Genomic DNA, 22870 nt, shown 5'->3' on the forward strand with positions numbered 1-22870 from the left:
GACATGGGATATCTATAGAATATTGCCTCAAAACAAACTCTAGAGGGGCAGAAGTAAAAGATGAAGTGAAATAATTTTTCAGCCCAAGAAAACTTAGAAGATTATCAGGAAAGGTCTATCACACCATGGTAAAAGAAAAAAACAGTCCAGCACAGGCTACACCAGCACAGAACAGGCCTAAGCAAATCAGGAGTAGATTTTGGGAGTAATTTGATAAGTAGTATTAGTGGTTGCTTACAGATCCCTTACTCCAACATATAGTTAGAAAGTCACACAACTGATCAGAAAGAGATTTCAAGAGTCCATATGCTGGGCTCAGGATTCTGTTGCATTGTTCAATTCTGGATCTCAGTCAAGTCCTGGAAAACAGTTGCAGTGTCAGAAGATGTACTAGCATATCTAAGTTTGTGACTCCAGGAGAAGAGGGACCATGATCAGGATCACTCACAGACCAGAGAACAGAATGAAAGAATAGTACAGACCTCTTAGATCATATTACTCAGAAAAACTGGTAGACACCCAGAACTACCTCTGAAAAGAGCAGCACAAAGAAACTGAAGCTTAGAAAAGTGTTGCCCCAACTTGAGAAAAAATCTAATTTTAGTAGAATTAAAAGTCAAGAAAAAATGAGGGAAAAAATTCTGAGTATAGAAAGTTGTTATTTGATAGGTAAGATCAAAACACATACTGAGAAGACAACAAGGTCAAAATAGTTAAATTCAAAGCCTCAAAGAAAGAATATAAATTGGTTCAGGACACAGAACAGCTAAAAAGGATTTTAAAAATCAAGAAAGAGAGATAGAAAAAAAATGGAAAATGATAATGAGTGACTCCAGAAAATCATGAAAGTCAATAGTTTATTTTTAAAATCCACACCAAAAATAATAAACAGATTAACAACTTAAACAAACATAATAGGTCAGATGATAAAAGAGGGACAAAAGTCCAATGAGAAGAGGAATGCTTAAAAAGCCAAATGGATATGTGTGTGTGTACACAAATATACATATATATGCATATATACACACACAAACACATATACACTCACACATTATATATATATACATATACATACACAAACACACATATTAAAAAAATTACTGAAGAAAAGAATTCCTTAAGAAGCCGAACTGGCCAAATTGAAAAAGAAAGACCAAACTATATTGAATAAAATGATTTTTTTACAAATAAGAATTGGGCTAGAAATATAAATGCAATATAACAGAGAACTTTCAGGTAATCATGATGAAAAGACCAGAGCTCAATAGAAAATCTGGCTTTTAAATATGACTCTCAAAAGATTCATAAAAGAGTGAACAGGGAAGGGAAATCATAAAGGAATTAATAAACTTAAACAGTTTGCATTTCTAGATGGGGAGATGTTATTTGTAACTCTTAAGAATTATCTCATTATTAGGGCAGTTAAAATGTATATATATAGACAGAGAAAACAAGTAAATATGAAGGGATGAAATCTTAAAAAACTAAAATTAAGGGGTGAAGACAGCAATTCATCACTAAATAGGGAAAGGGAGAAGTAGATTGTGGCAAGTTATTTCTTTTTATATATATATATAGCTTTTTATTTACAAGTTATATGCATGGGTAATTTTACAGCATTTACAATTGCCAAATCATTTATTCCAATTTTCCCCCTCCTTCCCCTCATCCTCTCCCCCCGATGGCAGATTGAACAATGCATGTTAAATATGTTAAAGTATAAATTAAATACAATATAAATATACATGTCCTAACAGTTATTTTGCTGTACAAAAAGAATTAGACTTGGAAATAGTGCACTATTATCCTGGGAAGGAAATCAAAAATGCAGGTGGACAAAAATAGAGGGATTGGGAATTCTATGTAATGGTTTATAGTCATCTCCCAGAGTTCTTTCATTGGGTATAGCTGGTTCAATTCATTACTGCTCTATTGGAACTGATTTGGTTCATCTCATTGCTGGAGATGGCTACGTCCATCAGAATTGATCATCATATAATATTGTTGTTGAAGTATATAATGATCTCCTGGTGCTGCTCATTTCACTCAGCATCAGTTCATGTAAGTCTCTCCAACCCTTTCTGAAATCATCCTGCTGGTCATTCCTTATCGAACAATAATGTGGCAAGTTATTTCACATAAAAGAGGTAAAAAATGGCTTTAACATTAGAGAGGAAGATAATGGAGATGGGGGAAAGGGGCAAATATTGCTATCAGAATTTATTCAAAGAGGGAATGACATGAACATTTAATTGGGTATAGGAATCTGTATTATACTACAAGAAAGTAGGAGAGGAAAAAGATAAGACAGTGAGGGACAGGTGTATGAAAGAAAGAGGATAAATAAAAGCAAAACACATTTAAAGAGGGACAGAGTAAAAGAGACAAAGCAAGATAAGTGGGACAGGGAGTAGGAGATAGGATGGAAGGTAATACAGTTAGAAATAGTAACTAAAAAAATGAAGCGCATTTTTTTTCTGATAAAGGCAAATTTATATAAATAAGAGCCATTCTCCAAATGAAGAAAAAAAAAAAGATCAAAAAGATATAAAGTTTTCAAATGACGTAATCAGCTCCTAAAAGGTAGAGTCAAGATGGCAGAGAACAGACATGATTTCTGTGACTTCCTCAGATCTTCTCTCAAACCAACAGCAAATAAGGCAAATTTATATAAATAAGAGCTATTCCCCAAATGAAGAAAAAAAAAGATAAAAAGATATAAAGTTTTCAGATGATGTAATCAGCTCCTAAAAGGTAGAGTCAAGATGGCAGAGAACAGACATGATTTCTGTGACTTCCTCAGACATTCTCTCAAACCAACAGCAAATTAAGCCTCTAAAATGGTTTTGGAGTCAAAGAATCCACCAATATTTGGAGTATAACACATTTCCAGAAAAAGATGCCTTGAAATAACTTCAGAACAGGTTTGTTTCAAACAAGCAGGGGGACAATCTGCTGAGCCCAGACCGCAGCACAGGGAGACTGGGGCAAGGAGCTAGGTTGGGAAATCAGAGCATAACAGTTTCCATGCACTTCAAAATCTTCTGTGAGCCTCTTAACCTAATCTATCCTGTTGCAAGCAGGAGGTTTGGAAGATTTGCTGCAAAAGGCAAATTTTAAAGCACTAAGCCCTGGAAGAATGCAGCATCTAGTTACCAGCAGCAGAAGTCAATCCACAGAACTGGTCCAAGGCAAATTAAAGGAGCTATTGGTCCTTTGCATTGAGAAGACCTCAAGTCTTAAAAAATTGAGGAAAAATAAAAAACAAACAAACAAATAAAAACTCTCACCATAGACAGTTTTTTATGGAGAGAGAGAACACCAAACAACCCAACACACCAAAAACCCTGAGATTCCTAAAGACAAAGCAACTCCAGATGAAGCCCGAAAGGGAGATGTGAGCTGGTCCCTGCAGAGGGACAAGTGTGCTTGAAACAAGAACAGTACATTTTGTCACCCCAACTTGGAGGCTCTAGAAAGCAAGATTTTACATTGAGATGTGCAGACTGCTGGGTAGCTTTCTGGAGGTCCTCTGAATGGGCCTTGGTTTCAGCCGAATAATCACCACAAGATAGTCAGGGATAAAGTCCAAATTCTTTATTGTATCCTTCAGTCTCCCAGTCTGAGTCATCAATCTCAGTCAGTCAGCCAGTCCCCACACTGGGGTGGATTAAAATATAGCACCCAGACTAGCTCTCTGGAGGATCTTGGAACCAGCCCAAGTCCTTGGTCTTAGTGGAGAAGTGATGAATACAGGAAAGCCACCATGAGGCTGGTCAAGTCTTCTCTGTGGCTGAGTTTATCCCCAGTTTATATACTCTATTACAATTAAATCAATTCATCATATTGAGTATAAACCAATCATTATATCACTAGGGAACCCTTATTTGTTGTAAGATTAAAGTCAATGATACTGAACTAGAGAACTACTAATCACCATGCTAAACTAGATAGCCATTGTCTTATCAGTTCCCTAGAGTTAATACCTTGTTTTAAGAATCCTTGCCTCAAGTATATTTTTCTTGAGTTCTGGCCCATTATAGGTCCCCATTTCACAAGGCTTTCTTGGAAGATTGCATAAAGGTGCTTAAAAGAGAGAAGAAAAATGGGGAAAGGAAATGAGATCTTTGCAAGAAAGGATGGGAAAATTGCATAGTGACCTACAAAATAGGTTGATGAAATGGCAAAAAGCATATAACCCCTTACAAAACAGATATGAAAAAGATACCAATTCATTAAAAAACAAAATTTGTGAAAGGGAAAAAATGCAATAAACAAAACAATTCAATTGATAATTACAAACAGAGCTAAAAAAAGTAACTGAAGAAAATTATACACTAAAATTAGAACTGAACAAATGAAAGTAAATGACTTGATAAGACATAAAATCAATCAAAGAAAAGCAAAAAAAAATTGAAAAAATAGAAGGAAATATAAAATATCACCTAGGAAAAACAACTGATTCAGAAAATATATCGAGGAGAGTCAATCTAAGGATTATTGGCTTCCTGAAAGCTGTGATGAAATAAAGAATCTAGATATTATCTTACAGGAAATTCTAAAGAAACAAGCTTTGTTGTCTTAGAATCAGAAGGTAAAAAAACAATTGAAAGAATTCACCATTTACCTCCTGAAAGAAATCCCAAAATAAAACCCCCAACGAATATCATAGCTAAATTTCAGAACTATTGCACCAAGGAAAAGATATTGCAAGCAGCCAGAAAGAAGCAATTTAAATACTGAGGCGCCACAATTAGGATTACCTAGGACATAGTTGCTTCCACATTAAAGGATCAAAGGGCCTGTAATCTGATATTCTAAAAGGCAAAGAAACTTAGATTGTAGCCAAAAATAAACTATCCAGCTAAATTGAGTGTTATCTTTCAGGGCAATAGGTAAACTTCACCTATTTCTAATGAAAAGACCAGAACTGAACAAAAAATTGATTTTCAAACACAGAACTCCATAGGAACATAAAAAGGTAAAAAAGAAAAACTCTTGAAACTTATATTTCTCTTATGGGTAGATTCAGGGAGTGCAGGTAATAATTTGATTTTATTTTGATAATATGAAAAAGAAACTAGAGGTGGAAGGGGGATTGTACTGAAAAAAAGAGGGGAAAAGGAGATAAAATAAAGGAAATTACATTTCAAAAAGAGGTAAAGAAAACCTATTATAATTGAGGGAAAGAATGGAGGGGGGATGAGCATTGTGTGAATCTTACTCTCATCATATTTGGCTCAAAGAGAAAATATCAGACATACATTGTTTCACAGGGAAACTTGTCTCACTTTATAGGGAAGTAGGAAGGGAAAAGTGAAAGAAAAGGGGAGGCTAATAGAAGGGAAAACAGAAGTATTAGAGGAAAGATGCAAAAAAGGGGGAGGGGTTCTAAAGGGAAAGGGCTATTTGAGGGATGTGGTTCTCAGAAGCAAAATGCTGGGGAGAAGGGAAGGGGGAAAAGAAAGAGAAAAGCATAACATAGGGTAAAGAAGGGAGGAAATATAGAATTAGTTATTTTCACTGTGAATGTGAATGGGATGGAGTCTCCCATAAAATGAAATCAGATAGCAGACTATCTAATTAATCTAATTAAATAATATTAGGTATTGACCCACAACTAACATCATATACCAAATAAAGCAGAAATGGTTTCATGATCTAGATATGAAAAATGATATTATAAACAAATTATAAAAACATAGATTAGTTTACATCTCAGATCTGTGGAGGAAGAAGGAATTTATGACCAAAGAAGAACTAGAGATCATTAATTAATCATCTAATTAAAATTAATTAAATTAATCCTAATTTTAAAAAAACACATAGGTTAGTTTACCTCTCAGATCTGTGGAGGGGAAATAAATTTATGACCAAAGAAAAACTAGAGGTCATTAATTAATCATCTAATTGAAAGCCAGAATCCTACAATATGTTATTTACAAGAAACACATTTAAAGCATTGTGATATATACAGAGTAAAGGTAAAGGGCTGGAGCAGAATCTATTATGCTTAAGGTAATGTTAAAAAAAAAAAAAGCAGAAATACCAATCGTGATCTCAAATCAAGTAAAAGCAAAGAGAGATAAGGAAGGAAACTATTTTACTAAAAGGTACCAAAGACAATGAAGCAATATCAATACTAAACATATATGCACCAAGTGATATAGCATCCAAATTCCTAGAGGGGAAGTTGAGAGATGCAAGAAGAAATAGACAGTAAAATTATTCTAGTGAGGGATCTCAGACTTGCTCTCTCAGAACAAGATAAACCAAACTACAAAAAAAAAAAAAAAATAAGAAAGTAGTTAAGGAGATAAAGAGAATATTAGAAAAGTTAGGTATGCTAGATCTTTGGAGAAAATTGAGACAGAAAGGAGTTTACTTTTTTCTCGGAGGTTCATGGAAACTATAAAAAAGTTAACCATGTATCAGGGCATAAAAAACTCACAATCAAATGTAGAAAGGCAGAATTAGTACATGCATTTCTTTTCAGATCGTGATGCAATAAAATCACATGAAATAAAAGGTTATGAGAAAATAAACCAAAAATTAATTGGAAATTAAATAATCTAATCCTAAAAAATGAATGTATGAAACAACAAATTATAGACACAATAAAGAACTTCATCCAAGAGAATGGCAATAATGAGACAACATACCAAAATTTGTGGGATTCAAGCAAAGCGATTACAAGGGGAAATTTTATATCTCCAGATGGTTACTTACATAAAATAGAGAAAGAGAAGATCAAATAACTGGACTAACAACTAAAAAAGGTAGAAAAAGAACAAGTTGAAAACCCTCAATTAAATGTCAAATTTGAAATTTTAAAAATAAAGGAGATTAATAAAATTGAAAATAAGAGAACTACAGCATTAATAAAAAAACTGAGTTGGTTTCATGAAAAAGCAAACAAAATAGATAAAGCTTTAGTTAATTTGATTGGAAAAAGTAAAGAAGAAAACCAAATTGTTAGTCTAAAAAATTAAAAGAGAGAACTTTCTGGTGAAGAGTAAATTAGAGCAATAATATATGCCAATAAATTTGATAATCTAAATGAAATAGAGTAATATCTAAAAAATAGTGATTTCCCAGATTAATAGAAGAGGAAATAAATTATTTAAATAGTACCATTTTAGAAAAAGTTATTAATCAACTGCCTAAGAAAAAATCTCCTAAGGCCAGATCGATTTACATGGGAATTCTACCAAACATTTAAAGAACAATTAATTCTAATACTATATAAACTATTTTAAAAATAGGGAAAGAAGGAGTTTACCAAATTACTTTTGTGACACAGATATGGTGCTGATAGCTAAACCAGGTAGGGAGAAAAAAAAATTATAGACCAACTTCCCTAATGAATATTGATGCAAAAATCTTAAATAAAATATTAGCACAGTGATTACAGGAAGTCATCCCCAGGGATAATACACTATGACCAAGTAGAATTTATACCAGGAATGCAGGGCTGGTTCAATACTGGCAAAACAATTAGCATAATTTTTTTTTCAAAATTGATCATCATATAATATTGATGTTGTCAGGTACAGTGATCTCCTGGTTCTTCTCATTTCATTTAGCATCAGTTCATCAAAGTCTTTCCAGGCCTTTCAAAAATGATCCTGTTGATCATTTCTTATAGAACAATGATATTCCATAACATTCATATACCATAACTTATTCAGCCATTCTCCAACTGATGGACATCAACTCAGTTTCCAGTTTCTTGCCACTACAAAAAAGGCTGGCACAAACATTTTTACACATGTAGGTCCCTTTCCTTCCTTTAAGACCTCTTTGGAATAGAAGCCCAATAGAAACACTGCTGGGTCAAAGGGTACATACAGTTTGATAACTTTTTGAACATAGTTCCAAATTACTCTCCAAAATGGCTGGATCTATTCACAACTCCACCAATAATATATTAGTGTCTCAGTTTTCCCACATCTCATTGAACATCCTTTCTTGTCTTTTCTTGTCATCTTAGCCAATGTAAGAGGTGTGTAGTGGTATCTCAGAGATGTCTCAATTTGCATTTTTCTGATCAATAGTGATTTAGAGCACTTTCTCATATTATTAGTAATAGGTTCAATTTCTTCATCTGAAAATTGTCTGTTGATATCCTTTGACCATTTGTCAATTAGAGAATGCCTTGAATTCTAATAAATTTGAATCAGTTCTTTATATATTTTAGAGATGAGGCCTTTATCAGAACTCTTGAATATAAAAATGGTTTCCCAATTTATTGCTTCCCTTATTATTTTGTCTGCACTAGTTTTTTTTTTTCTTTTGGTACAAAAACTTTTTAACTTAAAATCAAAATTATTTATTTTGTAATCAATAATGATCTCTAGTTCTTCTTTGGTCATAAATTCTTTCCTCCTCCAGAGATCTGAGAGATAAACTAACCTATGTTTTTTTTCTAATTTGTTTATAATATCATTCTTTATGTCTAGATCATGAACCCATTTCTGCATTATCTTGGTATATGGTGTTAGCTGTAGTCAGTGCATAGTTTCTGCCATACTTGTTTCCTACTTTTTCTCTTATATTAGCCTCTCCCTTTCTTTTCCCCTTTCCTCTCCCACTAAGGTGACACAAGTTTCTCTGAGAAACCAAATATATCTAATATTCCCTCTTTGAGCTAAATCTGCTAAAAATAAGATTCACACAAAGCTCCTCACCTGTTAAGAACAGTTCAATTCTCTAAGAGCCTCCAAGGCTGTGGATCCTAACATCTGAAGGAGTTGCAAGGTAGCCTTTGCTGCAAAGGTGTTGCAGACTGGGAATAAGATAAATTGGAGACAGACGGAAGAGGAGAGAGGTCAGACAATACAACTGCCTCTCAGTCTCCTTGTACCATCCTCTCACAAAAGGAGATCCATTCTGCAGATCTGTGTTGGATCTCCAGCAGCCACTGCCAGGTAGCTCCCATGTATTCCAACTGTTCTCCTATGTATTCCTACATATGGTACCTGACTGTGGGGCAAGAATTACAAGAAGAAACAGAGCTGTTTGTGAGAAGGATCCTTCCAGAGTTAAAGAAGAAGAGCCCCAGTAAGACTATTTTAGTTGGGGTAATTAAATGGGCCAACACATCAAAGGGCCAAGCCAAGAGACTGATGAGAGAATTAAATGCCTGTTCTGACTATAGTCCTCTACTCCGTTTGAAAGTTTGCCTTTATCAATACCTGCTACCACCATCCAGAAGTGATAGTGCTGCTTGCATTCCTCAGTGTGTGGACCATGCTGTGGAGGGAAATAACAGCAAAAAACAAAAAACGGGGAATTATTAAGGGACTGGTCAATTCTCCAAGAGCCTCCACAGTTGTGGATCATAACATCTGAAGGAGCTGCAAGGCAGCCTTTGCTGACAGAGATGTTGTGGTTTGGGAATAAGATAAACTAGAGGCAGAGGGAAGAGGAAAGAGGTCAGAGAATAGGAAAGAGGTCAGAGAACAGCAACTGTCTCTCAGTCTCCTTGTATCATCCTCTCACAAGAGGAGATCCATTCCTGGTTGGATCTCCAGTAGTCATTGTCGGGTGGCTCCTGTGTATTCCAACAATCACCCTCCCTTCCTTCCTTGAATTATACTGGGTTTTCATTGCCTCTTCATCAGATATAAATTTCCTTCATTTTACCTCTGGTCTTTTCATCAGAAATAAATGAAATCTGAAGAAAAGGCATTTTGGGAAGGAGGACAATAGTTGTTGTAGTGATCAAGAAAGACTTCATAGAGGTCATGCTTTGTAGAGGGCCAAAATTCTGAATAGGTATACTTGAATCAGACAACTGGGCACTTAAGGCTAATTACCTATTTGATATGAGACAATGACTCTATTAGCATATGTTTGGATAAATGGCTCTTCTCACAGTTGATTCTGGCTGAATGTTTGATATTAAATAATCATAGGCAAGGATTAGAGGGTGGGATGAGACAGGCCAGAGTGACTTTGGGGCAGGACTAAGAGGAGAGAGGCTGATGGCTCTGGACTTGAGAATCCAGGATTCTGCTTAGCTGATTCTTTCACTTCTCCCCATAAAGACCAAGGACTTTGACTTATCCTGATTCTGGCTGATCCTGAAGCCTTTCAGAGAGCTAGCCCATACTTCACAATGCTTCAGATATGCCTTAAAGTAAAAATGAATTTTATGAAGTAAAAGTAAAAACAAATTGTATTCCAGGCATGATGGATGATTTTTACAAAGGTATGGAGATGAGTGATGGAAGGACATCTATGAAAAACAACCCATAGGCTAATCTAGCCAAACCAGATCATAATGTGTGGGACAATGAGTTATGCACAGAGACTGGGAAGATAGATTTGGATCAGGTTATTGGGTCAAGTAATGAAAGCAATTTATATTTTATTGTAGACACACAAAGAAACTATCTAAGTTGACTAAACAGATAAATAATGTGGTCAGATATGTGAAAAGGAAACTCACTTTGGTAGCAGCATATGAGATAGACTAGAATGGAGGAAACTAGCAATGAGAACAATTAGAAGTCTTATGTGAGTAGAAAGCATGGCCTGATCATAAGAGATATAATGGAGATAGAAACAAGAACAACTGAGAAATGATTATATATGTAAGATAAGGAAGAGTAAGGAATTGAGGATAATGATGAGGTTATAAACTAGGGAGACTGAAAAAAGTGGGAGATGACCTCTAATGTAATAATCCTATTACAATATATCCAATAGGCAAATGATAATGCAGGCTGCAACTAAAAGAATAGTTCTAGATATACAGATCTAGGAGCTATTTGCATGGAGTTGATAATTAAATCCTTTATTACTAATTAAAACTTAGTATGGCCCTCATAAAGTCAAGAGTTTGTCATATAAGAGATTTGTACTTCAAAGACTGTGACTTCATTGCTAATGGATTTTAAATCACAAAGTATATGATATTAATGACAATATATCATTTCAAGTGTCTCTCCCACATACCCTGGTGATTTGTTTGAAGACAAATGGACAGTAGGCTTGTCAGGTCCTAATTAAGTCCAGGCACCCAGGTGTTCTTTACTTATATAAGTGTTATACATGTTTTTGCTTGCTTTCCATATGTCTAATCAGATCCAGTCAACTTCCAGTGAGCTTAATTTTCCCAGCTGAAGTTCAGAGGCTAAGTTGTCATAAACCACAGAGAAGGAACTCTTGGAATGTCTCAGACTTTATGGATTTGGTAAGGAATGCATAAATCATGTAGTGTTTCCCTACATACTTTATGAAGTAAATGAATGAGTAATGAATTTTCTAAGGCCAAAGAACTAGCTGTCCAAGACAATTAATAAAACAATAACTTCAATAAGCATTTATCACACAGAAACTATAGGTAATCTCTAAACTATTTTGCATTCTTTTAGCAGGATGAAGTCAATAAATGTTCCCAAAATATGATTCTTATCGAATAAGTATTGCTAGGTGTGAATGAATGCTTTTAGTGGAGCCTGTGAAGTGGTCCATATATTTCAGTTTGCATATTTCCATTAAAATAAAATCAGTTATTATATTTTACATAATTATAAATTAAATAATGTACATTTGGATACATGAGATCACTTCATGAGATTCATTACTCTTACTAATCAGGACCTATCTGTGTTCATTCAAAAATATTCACTGAGTATACAAATTGTTATGCTAAGCCATTGTTTTATTTTTAGAAAGTAATCCCCAGTTATAAAGACCCAAGAACCTATGTTGCACTCATTACAACATGTTGTTTTTTTGTATCATTTTATGTTTCTTAATGTGCTACCTCTTCAATAAATATTGCATTTTATTATAAATAATAATGTTGAAACTCTTTTGACTCTTTTCAGAGGACAATCAAAAATATTTAAAAACTGGCCTTAACCTGCCTTTCCAACAGCTTTCCAATTTAATCTGTCCAGCATAGCCAAACTAGTTTGTTGACTGAATCCAATACACTTTTCAATTAAATTAATGTTTCATTTTTCGCCAAAGTTTCTATCCATTCTTCAAATCTCAGTGAAAATCTGTGTAGTTTATCCTGCCATCTGGGGGAGGAGGTGGGGGATAAGAGGTGAAAAATTGGAACAAGAGGTTTGGCAATTGTTAATGCTGTAAAGATACTCATGCATATAACTTGTAAATAAAAGGCTATTAAAAAAAAAAAAGAAAAGAAAATCTGTGTAGTTTTTCCTAACATTATCAGCTAGCAAGAGTCTGACCTGAAATCTCTCACACACACACACACACACACACACACACACACATTTATATATATTATGTCTATCAATAAAAGCAGGCACTTCCTCAGGTTCAGAATTTAGTCACTTAGTTTTATTTTATTTTTATTTTTTAAATAACTTTTTTATTGACAGAACCCATGCCAGGGTAATTTTTTTACAACATTATCCCATGCATTCATTTCTGTTCCGATTTTTCCCCTCCCTCCTTCCACCCCTTCCCTGGATGCCAAGCAGTCCTATACATGTTTTTTTTTTTTTTTTTTTTTTGTTTTTTTTTTACAAGTTTAATTAAATTCTTTATTTATTTATTTATTTATTTATTTAGTCCTATACATGTTAAATGGGTTGCAGTTTATCTTAGTTACAATATATGTATGCAGAATTGAACAGTTCTCTTGTTGCACAGGGAGAATTTGATTCAGAAGGTATAAATAACCCAAAAGGAAAAACAAAAATGCAAGCAGTTTACATTCATTTCTTAGTGTTCTTTCTTTAGGTGTAACTGCTTCTGTCCATGCTTGATCAATTGAAACTGAGTTAGATCTTCTCTTTATCAAAGAAATCCCCTTCCATCAGAATACATCCATATAATGATATCGTTGTTGTTGGTATCGTTGTTGAGGTATATAATCATCTCCTGGTTCTGCTCATTTCATCAGTTCATGTAAATCTCATCAATGCTCTCTGTATTCAATCTGCTGGTCATTTCTTAAAGAAAAATAATATTCCATAATATTCATATACCACAATTTACTCAACCATTCTCCAATTGATGGGCATCCATTCATTTTCCAGCTTCTAGCCACTACAAACAGGGCTGCCACAAACATTTTGGTACATACAGGTCCCTTTCCCTTCTTTAGTATCTCTTCGGGGTATAAGCCCAGTAGAAACACTGCTGAATCAAAGGGTATGCACAATTTTATAACTTTTTAGGCATAGTTCCAAATTGCTCTCCAGAATGGCTGGATGTGTTCACAATTCCACCAACAATGTATCAGTGTCCCTGTTTTTCCACACCCCCTCCAACATTCCGTGTTATCTTTGCCTGTCATTCTAGCCAATCTGACAGGTGTGTAGTGGTATCTCAGAGTTGTCTTAATTTGCATTTCTCTGATTAATAATAACTTGGAGCCTATTTTCATATGGCTAGAAATAGGTTTAATTTCTTTGTCTGAAAATTGTCTAGTCATATCCTTTGACCATTTTCAATTGGAGAATGGCTTGATTTCTTATAAATTAGAGTCAATTGCAATATATTTTGGAAATGAGGCCTTTATCAGAATCTTTGACTGTAAAAATGTTTTCCCAGTTTATTGTTTCCCTTTTAATTTTGCCTGCATTAGTTTTGTTTGTTCAAAAACTTTTCGATTTGATAAATGAACATTTTCTATTTTGTAGTCAATAGTGATCTCTAAGTCTTCTTTGGTCATAAATTCCTACCCCTTCCACAGGTCTGAGAGGTAAAGTATCCTATGCTCTTCCAATTTATTTATAATCTCATTCTTTATGCCTAGGTCATAAACCAATTTTGACCTTTTCTTGGTGTATGGTGTTAAGTGTGAGTCAATGCCTAGTTTCTGTCACACCAATTTCCAATTTTCCCAGCAAATTGTTGTCAAATAATGCATTCTTTTTTTTTTTATTTAATAGCCTTTTATTTACAGGATATATACATGGGTAACTTTACAGCATTAACAATTGCCAAAACCTCTTGTTCCAATTTTTCACCTCTTACCCCCACCCCTCCCTAGATGGCAGGATGACCAGTAGATGTTAAATATATTAAAATATAAATTAGATACACAATAAGTATACCTGAACAAAACGTTATTTTGCTGTAGAAAAAGAATCAGACTGAAATATTGTACAATTAGCTTGTGAAGGCAATCAAAATGCAGGTGTGCATAAATATAGGGATTGGGAATTCAATGTAATGGTTTTTAGTCATCTCCCAGAGTTCTTTTTCTGGGCACAGCTGGTTCAGTTCATTACTGCTCCATTAGAAATGATTTGGTTGATCTCGTTGCTGAGGATGGCCTGGTACATCAGAACTGGTCATCATATAGTATTGTTGTTGAAGTATATAATGATCTCCTGGTCCTGCTCATTTCACTCAGCATCAGTTCGTGTAAGTCTCTCAGGCCTTTCTGAAATCATCCTGTTGGTCATTTCTTAAAGAAAAATAATATTCCATAATATTCATATACCACAATTTACTCAACCATTCTCCAATTGATGGGCATCCATTCATTTTCCAGCTTCTAGCCACTACAAACAGGGCTGCCACAAACATTTTGGTACATACAGGTCCCTTTCCCTTCTTTAGTATCTCTTCGGGGTATAAGCCCAGTAGAAACACTGCTGAATCAAAGGGTATGCACAATTTTATAACTTTTTAGGCATAGTTCCAAATTGCTCTCCAGAATGGCTGGATGTGTTCACAATTCCACCAACAATGTATCAGTGTCCCTGTTTTTCCACACCCCCTCCAACATTCCGTGTTATCTTTGCCTGTCATTCTAGCCAATCTGACAGGTGTGTAGTGGTATCTCAGAGTTGTCTTAATTTGCATTTCTCTGATTAATAATAACTTGGAGCCTATTTTCATATGGCTAGAAATAGGTTTAATTTCTTTGTCTGAAAATTGTCTAGTCATATCCTTTGACCATTTTCAATTGGAGAATGGCTTGATTTCTTATAAATTAGAGTCAATTGCAATATATTTTGGAAATGAGGCCTTTATCAGAACCTTTGACTGTAAAAATGTTTTCCCAGTTCATTGTTTCCCTTTTAATTTTGCCTGCATTAGTTTTGTTTGTTCAAAAACTTTTCGATTTGATAAATGAACATTTTCTATTTTGTAGTCAATAGTGATCTCTAGGTCTTCTTTGGTCATAAATTCCTACCCCTTCCACAGGTCTGAGAGGTAAAGTATCCTATGCTCTTCCAATTTATTTATAATCTCATTCTTTATGCCTAGGTGATAAACCAATTTTGACCTTTTCTTGGTGTATGGTGTTAAGTGTGAGTCAATGCCTAGTTTCTGCCACACCAATTTCCAATTTTCCCAGCAAATTGTTGTCAAATAATGCATTCTTATCCCTAAAACTGGGGTCTTGGGGTTTGTCAAACAATAGATAATTAAAGTTATTGGCTATTTTGTCCTTTGAACCTAACCTATTCCTTTGATCAACTAGTCTATTTCTTAGCCAATACCAGATGGTTTTAGTAACCGCTGCTTTATAATATAATTTTAGATCTGGTACAGCTAGGCCACCTTCATTTGATTTTTTTTTTCATTAATTCCCTTGAAATTCTTGACCTTTTGCTTTTTCATATGAACTTTGTTGCTATTTTTTCTAGGTCATCAAAATAGTTTTTTGGGAGTCTGATTGGTATAGCACTAAATAAATAGATTAGTTTAGGTAGTATTGCCATCTTTATTATATTTGCTCACCCAATCCAAGAGCATTTAATATTTTTCCAGTTGGTTAGATCAGACTCAATTTGTGTGGAAAGTGTTTAGTAGTTTTGTTCATAAAGTTTCTGATTTTCCCTTGGCAGATAGATTCCTAAATATTTTTTACAATGAGTAGTTACTTTAAATGGGATTTCTCTTTGTAACTCTAACTGCTGGGTTTTGTTAGTGATATATAAGAATGATAATGACTTGTGTGGGTTTATTTTGTATCCTGCAACTTTGCTAAAGGTGTGAATTGTTTCTAATAACATTTTAGTAGAATCTCTATAGTAGAATCTAAGTATACTGTCATATCATCAGTAAAGAGTGATAATTTGGTTTCCTCATTGCCTATTCTTATTCCTTTAATCTCTTTCTCAAATCTTATTGCCAAAGCTAGCATTTCTAATACAATATTAAATAGTAACAATGATAGTGAGCAACCTTGTTTCACTTCTGATCTTATTAGGAATGATTCCAGTTTATCCCTATTACATATTATGCTTAGTGATGGTTTTAAATAGATGTTAATGATTATTTTAAGGAAAAGTCCATTTATTCCTATAATCTCAAGTGTTTTTAATAGGAATGGATGTTGGATTGTATCAATTGCTTTTTCTGCATCTATTGAGATGATCATATGGTTTTTGTTACTTTGGTTATTAATATGGCCAATTATATTGATAGTTTTCCTAATATTGAACCAGCCCTACATTCCTGGTATAAATCCTACTTGGTCATAGTGTATTATCCTCGGGATGATTATCTGTAGTCTTTTTGCTAACATTTTATTTAAGATTTTAGCATCAATATTCATTAGGGAGATTGGTCTATAATTTTCTTTCTCTGTTTTCAACCTACCTGGTTTAGGTATCAGGACCATGTCTGTGTCATAAAAGGAATTTGGTAGGACTCCTTCATTCCTTATTTTTTCAAATAGTTTATAAAGCATTGGGACTAATTGTTATTTGAATGGTTGGTAGAATTCATATGTAAATCCATCTGGCCCTCGGGATTATTTTTTAGGTAGTTGATTAATAGCTTGTTCTATTTCTTTTTCTGAAATGGGACTATTTAAGCAATTTACTTCCTCCTCTGATAATTTGGGAAGACTATATTTTTGGAGGCAGTCATCCATTTCGCTTAGGTTATCAAATTTATTGGCATAAAGTTGGGCAAAGTAACCCTTTATTATTTCTTTAATTTCCTCTTCATTGGTGGAAAGTTCTCCCTTTTGATTTTTAAGACTACTAATTTGATTTCCATATCTCCTTTTTCTAATGAGATTTACCAAAGATTTATCAATTTTATTGTTTTTTTTCATAAAACCAACTCTTAGTTTTATTTATTAGTTCAATAGTTTTTTTTTTACTTTCAATATTATTAATTTCTCCTTTTAATTTTAGAATTTCAAGTTTAGTAATTGATTGGAGATTTTTAATTTGGTCGTTTTCTAGCTTTTTAAGTTGCAAGCACAATTCATTGACCTTCTCTTTTTCTATTTTATTCAAATAAGCCTCTAAAGATATAAAATTTACCTTTATTACTGCTTTGGCTCCATCCCACAAATTTTGGTATGATGTCTCACCATTGTCATAATCTTGAGTGAAATTATTAATTGTGTCTACAATTTGCTGTTTCACGCCATCATTCTTTAAGATGAGATTATTTAGTTTCCAATTATTTTTTTCGTCTACTCTCCCCTGGCTTTTTGTTGAATGTTATTTTTATTGCATCATGGTCTGAAAAGGATGTATTTACTATTTCTGCCTTACTGCATTTGAGTTTGAGGTTTTAATGTTCTAATATATGGTCTATTTTTGTATAGGTTCCATGAACTGCTGAAAAGAGAGTGTACTCCTTTCTGTCTCCATTTCGTTTTCTCCAGAGATCTATCATATCTAACTTTTCTAGTATTTTATTTACCTCTATGACTTCTTTCTTATTTATTTTGTGGTTTGATTTATCTAATTCTGAGAGTGCAAGATTGAGATCTCCGGCTATTATAGTTTTGCTGTCTATTTCTTCTCGAAACTCTCTTAACTACTCCTTTAGGAAGTTAGATGCTATACCACTTGGTGAATATATGTTTAATAGTGATATTGCTTCATTGCCTATAGTACCTTTTAGCAAGGTATAGTTTCCTTCCTTATCTCTTTTAATTAGATGAATTTTTGCTTTTGCTTGATCAAAGGATGGCTACTCCTGTGTTTTTGACTTCATCTGAAGTATAATAGATTCTGCTCCAGCCTTTTACCTTAACTCTGAATGTATCTCCCTGCTTTCTTTTGGTTTTGTTGTTGTTGTTGTTGTTGCTTTGTTTTGTTTTTTTTAAAGAACCCATGCCAGGATAATTTTTTACAACCTTATCCCTTGCACTCACTTCTTGTCTGATTTTTCTCCTCTCTCTCTCCACCCCCTTTGGTAGATGGCAAGCATCCTATATATGTCGAATATGTTGCAATATATCCTAGATACAATATATGTGTGCAGAACTAAGCAGTTCTCTTGTTGTACACGGACAATTGGATTCAAAAGGTAAAAATAACCTGGGAAGAAAAACAAAAACGCAAACAGTTTATATTCATTCCCCAGTGTTCTTTCTTTGGGTGTAGCTGTTTCTGTCCATCATTGATCAATTGAAACTGAATTAGGTCTCTTTGTCAAAGAAATCCACTTCCATCCGAATACATCCTCATACAGTATCATTATTGAAGTATATAATGATCTCCTGGTTCTGTTCATTTCACTCAGCATCAGTTCATGTAAGTCTCTCCAAGCCTCTCTGTATTCATCCTGCTGATCATTTCTTACAGAACAATAATATTCCATAACATTCATATACCACAATTTACCGAACCATTCTCCAATTGAAGGATAGCCATTCATTTTCCAGTTTCTAGCCACTACAAACAGGGCTGCCACAAACATTTTGGCACATTCAGGTCCCTTTCCCTTCTTTAGTATCTCCTTGGGGTATGAGCCCAGTAGTAGCACTGCTGGGTCAAAATGTATGCACAGTTTGATAACTTTTTGGGCACAATTCCAGATTGCTCTCCAGAATAGTTGGATTCGTTCCAACTCCACCATCAGTGTCCCAGTTTTCCCACATCCCCTTCAACATTTGTCCTTATTTTTTCCTGTCATCTTAGCCAATCTGACAGGTGTGTACTGCTATCTCAGAGTTGTCTTAATTTGCATTTTTCTGATTAATAGTGATTTGGAACACTCTTTTATAAGAGTGGTAATAGTTTCAATTTCATCATCTGAAAATTGTCTGTTCATATCCTTTGACCATTTATCAATTGGAGAATGGCTTGGTTTCTCATGAGTTAGAGTCAATTCTCTATATACTTTGGAAATGATGCCTTTATCAGAACCTTTAACTGTGAAGATGTTTTCCCAGTTTGTTGCTTCCCTTCTAATCTTGTTTGCATTAGTTTTGTTTGTACAAAAGCTTTTTAATTTGATGTAATCAAAATTTTCTATTTTTTGATCGATAATGGTCTCTAGTTCATCTTTGTTCGCAAATGTCTTCCTCCTCCACAGGTCTGAGAGATAAACTATCCTATGTTCCTCTAATTTATTTATAATCTCGTTCTTTATGGCTAAATCATGGACCCATTTTAATCTTATCTTGGTATATGGTGTTAAGTGTGGGTCCATGCCTAATTTCTGCCATACTAGTTTCCAGTTATCCCAGCATTTTTTGTCAAATAATGAATTCTTATCCCAAAAGTTAGGATCTTTGGTTTGTCAAACACTAGATTGCTATTCTATTGACTATTCTGTCTTGTGAACCTAACCTGTTCCACTGATCAATTAATCTATTTCTTAGCCAATACCAAATGGTTTTGGTGACTGCTGCTTTATAATATACTTTTAGATCAGGTAAAGCTAGGCCACGTTCATTTGATTTTTTTTTTCATTAATTCCCTTGAGATTCTCGACCTTTTATTATTTCATATGAATTTTGTTTTTATTATTACTAGATCATTAAAATATTTTCTTGGAAGTCTGATTGGTATAGCACTAAATAAAGAGATTAATTTAGGGAGTATTGTCATCTTTATTATATCTGCTCGGCCTATCCAAGAGCACATAATATTTTTCCAATTATTTAAATCTGACTTTATTTGTGTGAAAAGTTTTTTTTGTAATTTTGCTCATATAATTCCTGACTTTCCTTTGGTAGATAGATTCCCAAATATTTTATTCTGTCAACAGTTATTTTGAATGTAATTTCTCTTTGTATCTTTTGCTATTGGATTTTGTTGGTGATGTATAAAAATACTGAGGATTTTTAGGGATTTATTTTATACCCTGCAACTTTGCTCAAGTTATGAATTATTTCTAATAGCTTTTTTAGCAGAATGTCTAGGGGTCTCTAAGTATACCATCATATCATCTGCAAAGAGTGATAGTTTTGTTTCCTCATTGCCTACTTTAATCCTTTTAATCTCTTTCTCCACTCTTATTGCTGAGGCTAGCGTTTCTAATACAATATTGAATAATAATGGTGATGGGGGCAACCTTCTTCACTCCAGATCTTACTGGGAAAGGTTCCAATTTTCCCCTATTGCATATGATGCTTACTGACGGTTTTAAATATATGCTCCTGACTATTTTAAGAAAAAGCCCATTTATTTATATACTCTCAAGTGTTTTTATTAGGAATGGATGATGGATTTTTTCAAATGTCTTTTCTGCATCTATTGAGAGGATCATATGGTTTTTGTTAGTTTTGTTATTGATATAGTCAATTATGCTAATAGTTTTCCTAATATTGAACCAGCTATGCATTCCTGGTATAAATCCTACTTGGTCATAGTGTATTATCCTAGGGATGGCTTTCTGTAATCTTTTTTATAATATTTTGTTCAAGATTTTAGCATCAATATTCATTAGGGAGATTGGTCTATAATTTTCTTTCTCTGTTTTTAGCCTGCCTGGTTTAGTTATCAGTACCATGTCTGTGTCATAAAAGGAGTTTGGTAGGACTCCTTCAATCCCTATTTTTTCAAATAGTTTATATAGCATTGGAGTTAATTGTTCTTTAAATGTTTGGTAAAATTCATATGTAAATCCATCTGGTCCTGGGAATTTTTTCTTAGGGAGTTGGTTAGTAGCTTGTTCTATTTCTTTTTCTAAGATGGGACTGTTTAGGATATTTACTTCTTCCTCTGTTAATCTGGGCAAGCTCTATTTTTGAACGTATTCTTCCATTTCATTTAAATTATCGAATTTATTGCCATAAAGTTGAGCAAAATAATTGCTAATTATTGCTCTAATTTCCTCTTCATTAGTGGCGAGTTCTCCCTTTTCATTTTTAAGACTAACAATTTGATTTTCCTCTTTCCTTTTTTTAATGAGATTTACTAAGGGTTTCTCTATTTTGTTGGTTTTTTCATAGAACCAACTCTTAGTTTTATTAATTAATTCAATTGTTTTTTTTTTATTTTCAATTTTATTGATCTCTCCTTTTATTTTTAGAATTTCAAGTTTAGTGTTTGACTGGGGGTTTTTAATTTGTTCCTTTTCTAGCATTTTTAGTTGCAAGCCCAATTCGTTGACCTTCTCTTTCTCTACTGTATACAAGTAATCCTCTAGAGATATGAAATTTCCACTTATTACCGCTTTGGCTGCATCCCACACATTTTGATATGATGTCTCATTATTGTCATTTTCTTGGGTGAAGTTATTAATTATGTCTATGATTTGCTGTTTCACCCAATCATTCTTTAGTATGAGATTATTTAGTTTCCAATTATTTTTTGGTCTACTTTCCCCTGGCTTTTTGTTGAGTGTTATTTTTATTTCATCATGGTCTGAAAAGGATGCATTTACTATTTCTGCCTTACTGCATTTGAGTTTGAGGTTTTAATGTCCTAATATATAGTCTATTTTCGTTTAGGTTCCATGAACTGCTGAAAAGAAAGTGTACTCCTTTCTGTCTCCATTTCGTTTTCTCCAGAGATCTATCATATCTAACTTTTCTAGTATTCTATTTACCTCTATGACTTCTTTCTTATTTATTTTGTGTTTTGATTTATCTAATTCTGAGAGTGCAAGGTTGAGATCTCCCACTATTATAGTTTTGCTGTCTGTTTCTTCTTTCAGCTCTCTTAATTTCTCTTTTAAGAGTTTAGATGCTACGCCACTTGATGCATATATGTTTAATATTGATAATGCTTCATTATCTATGCTACCCTTTAGCAAGATATAGTGCCCTTGCTTATCTCTTTTAATTAGATCAATTTTTTTTTGCTTGATCTGAGATCAGGATGGCTACCCCTGCTTTTTTGACTTCACCTGAAGCATAGTAGATTTTGCTCCAACCTTTTACCTTTACTCTGCATGTATCTCCCTGCTTCAGGTGTGTTTCCTCTAAACAACATATTGTAGCATTCTGGCTTTCAAGCCATTCTGCTAATTGCTTCCTCTTTATGGGGGAGTTTACCCCGTTCCCATTTATGGTTAAAATCACCAATTCTGTATTATTTGCCATCTTCTTAACCCCTGTTTATGCTTTTCTCCCTTCTTTCCCCCTTGCTCCCTTCCCAGTATTAGTCTTGTGAGCACTACTTGCTTCTCACCGCCCTCCCTTTTTTAGTATCCCTCCCCCCAGCCTTAGAGTTTCTCCCCCTCCTTTACTCCTTTCCCTCACAGTTTCTGTATTCCCTTCTCCTTAGCTTATTCCTTCCCTTTTCACTTTTCCTTTCTCACTTTTCAATGAGGTAGGAGAAGTTTCACCATAAATTGAATATGTCTACAATTTTTCTCTTAAAGCCAATTCTGATGGCAGTAAGATACCCACTCTATTCATCCCCTACTCTCAGATATAATAGGTTTCCTTTGCCTCTTTAAATTTTTTCTCTTAAAGTCAATTCTTATGGCAGTAACATACCCACTATATTCGTCCTCCTCCATTCTTTCTCTCAGATATAATAGGTTTCCTTTGCCTCTTTGTGAGATATAGTACCCCCACTTTACCCTTTTTCTGATACAATGTCCTTTCCACCTCTAATTTCTAGAACAAGGTATACATGTATTTTTTATACATCTTTACAGCAGAAATATAGTTCCCAAGATTTCTTTTTACCTTTTTAGGTTTTTCTTGAGTTCTATATTTGCAGATCAAACTTCTTGTTAAGTTCTGGTTTTTTCACCA

Source organism: Sarcophilus harrisii, chromosome 5, assembly GCF_902635505.1.
Source record: "Sarcophilus harrisii chromosome 5, mSarHar1.11, whole genome shotgun sequence".
NCBI classification, from domain to species: Eukaryota; Metazoa; Chordata; class Mammalia; order Dasyuromorphia; family Dasyuridae; genus Sarcophilus; species Sarcophilus harrisii.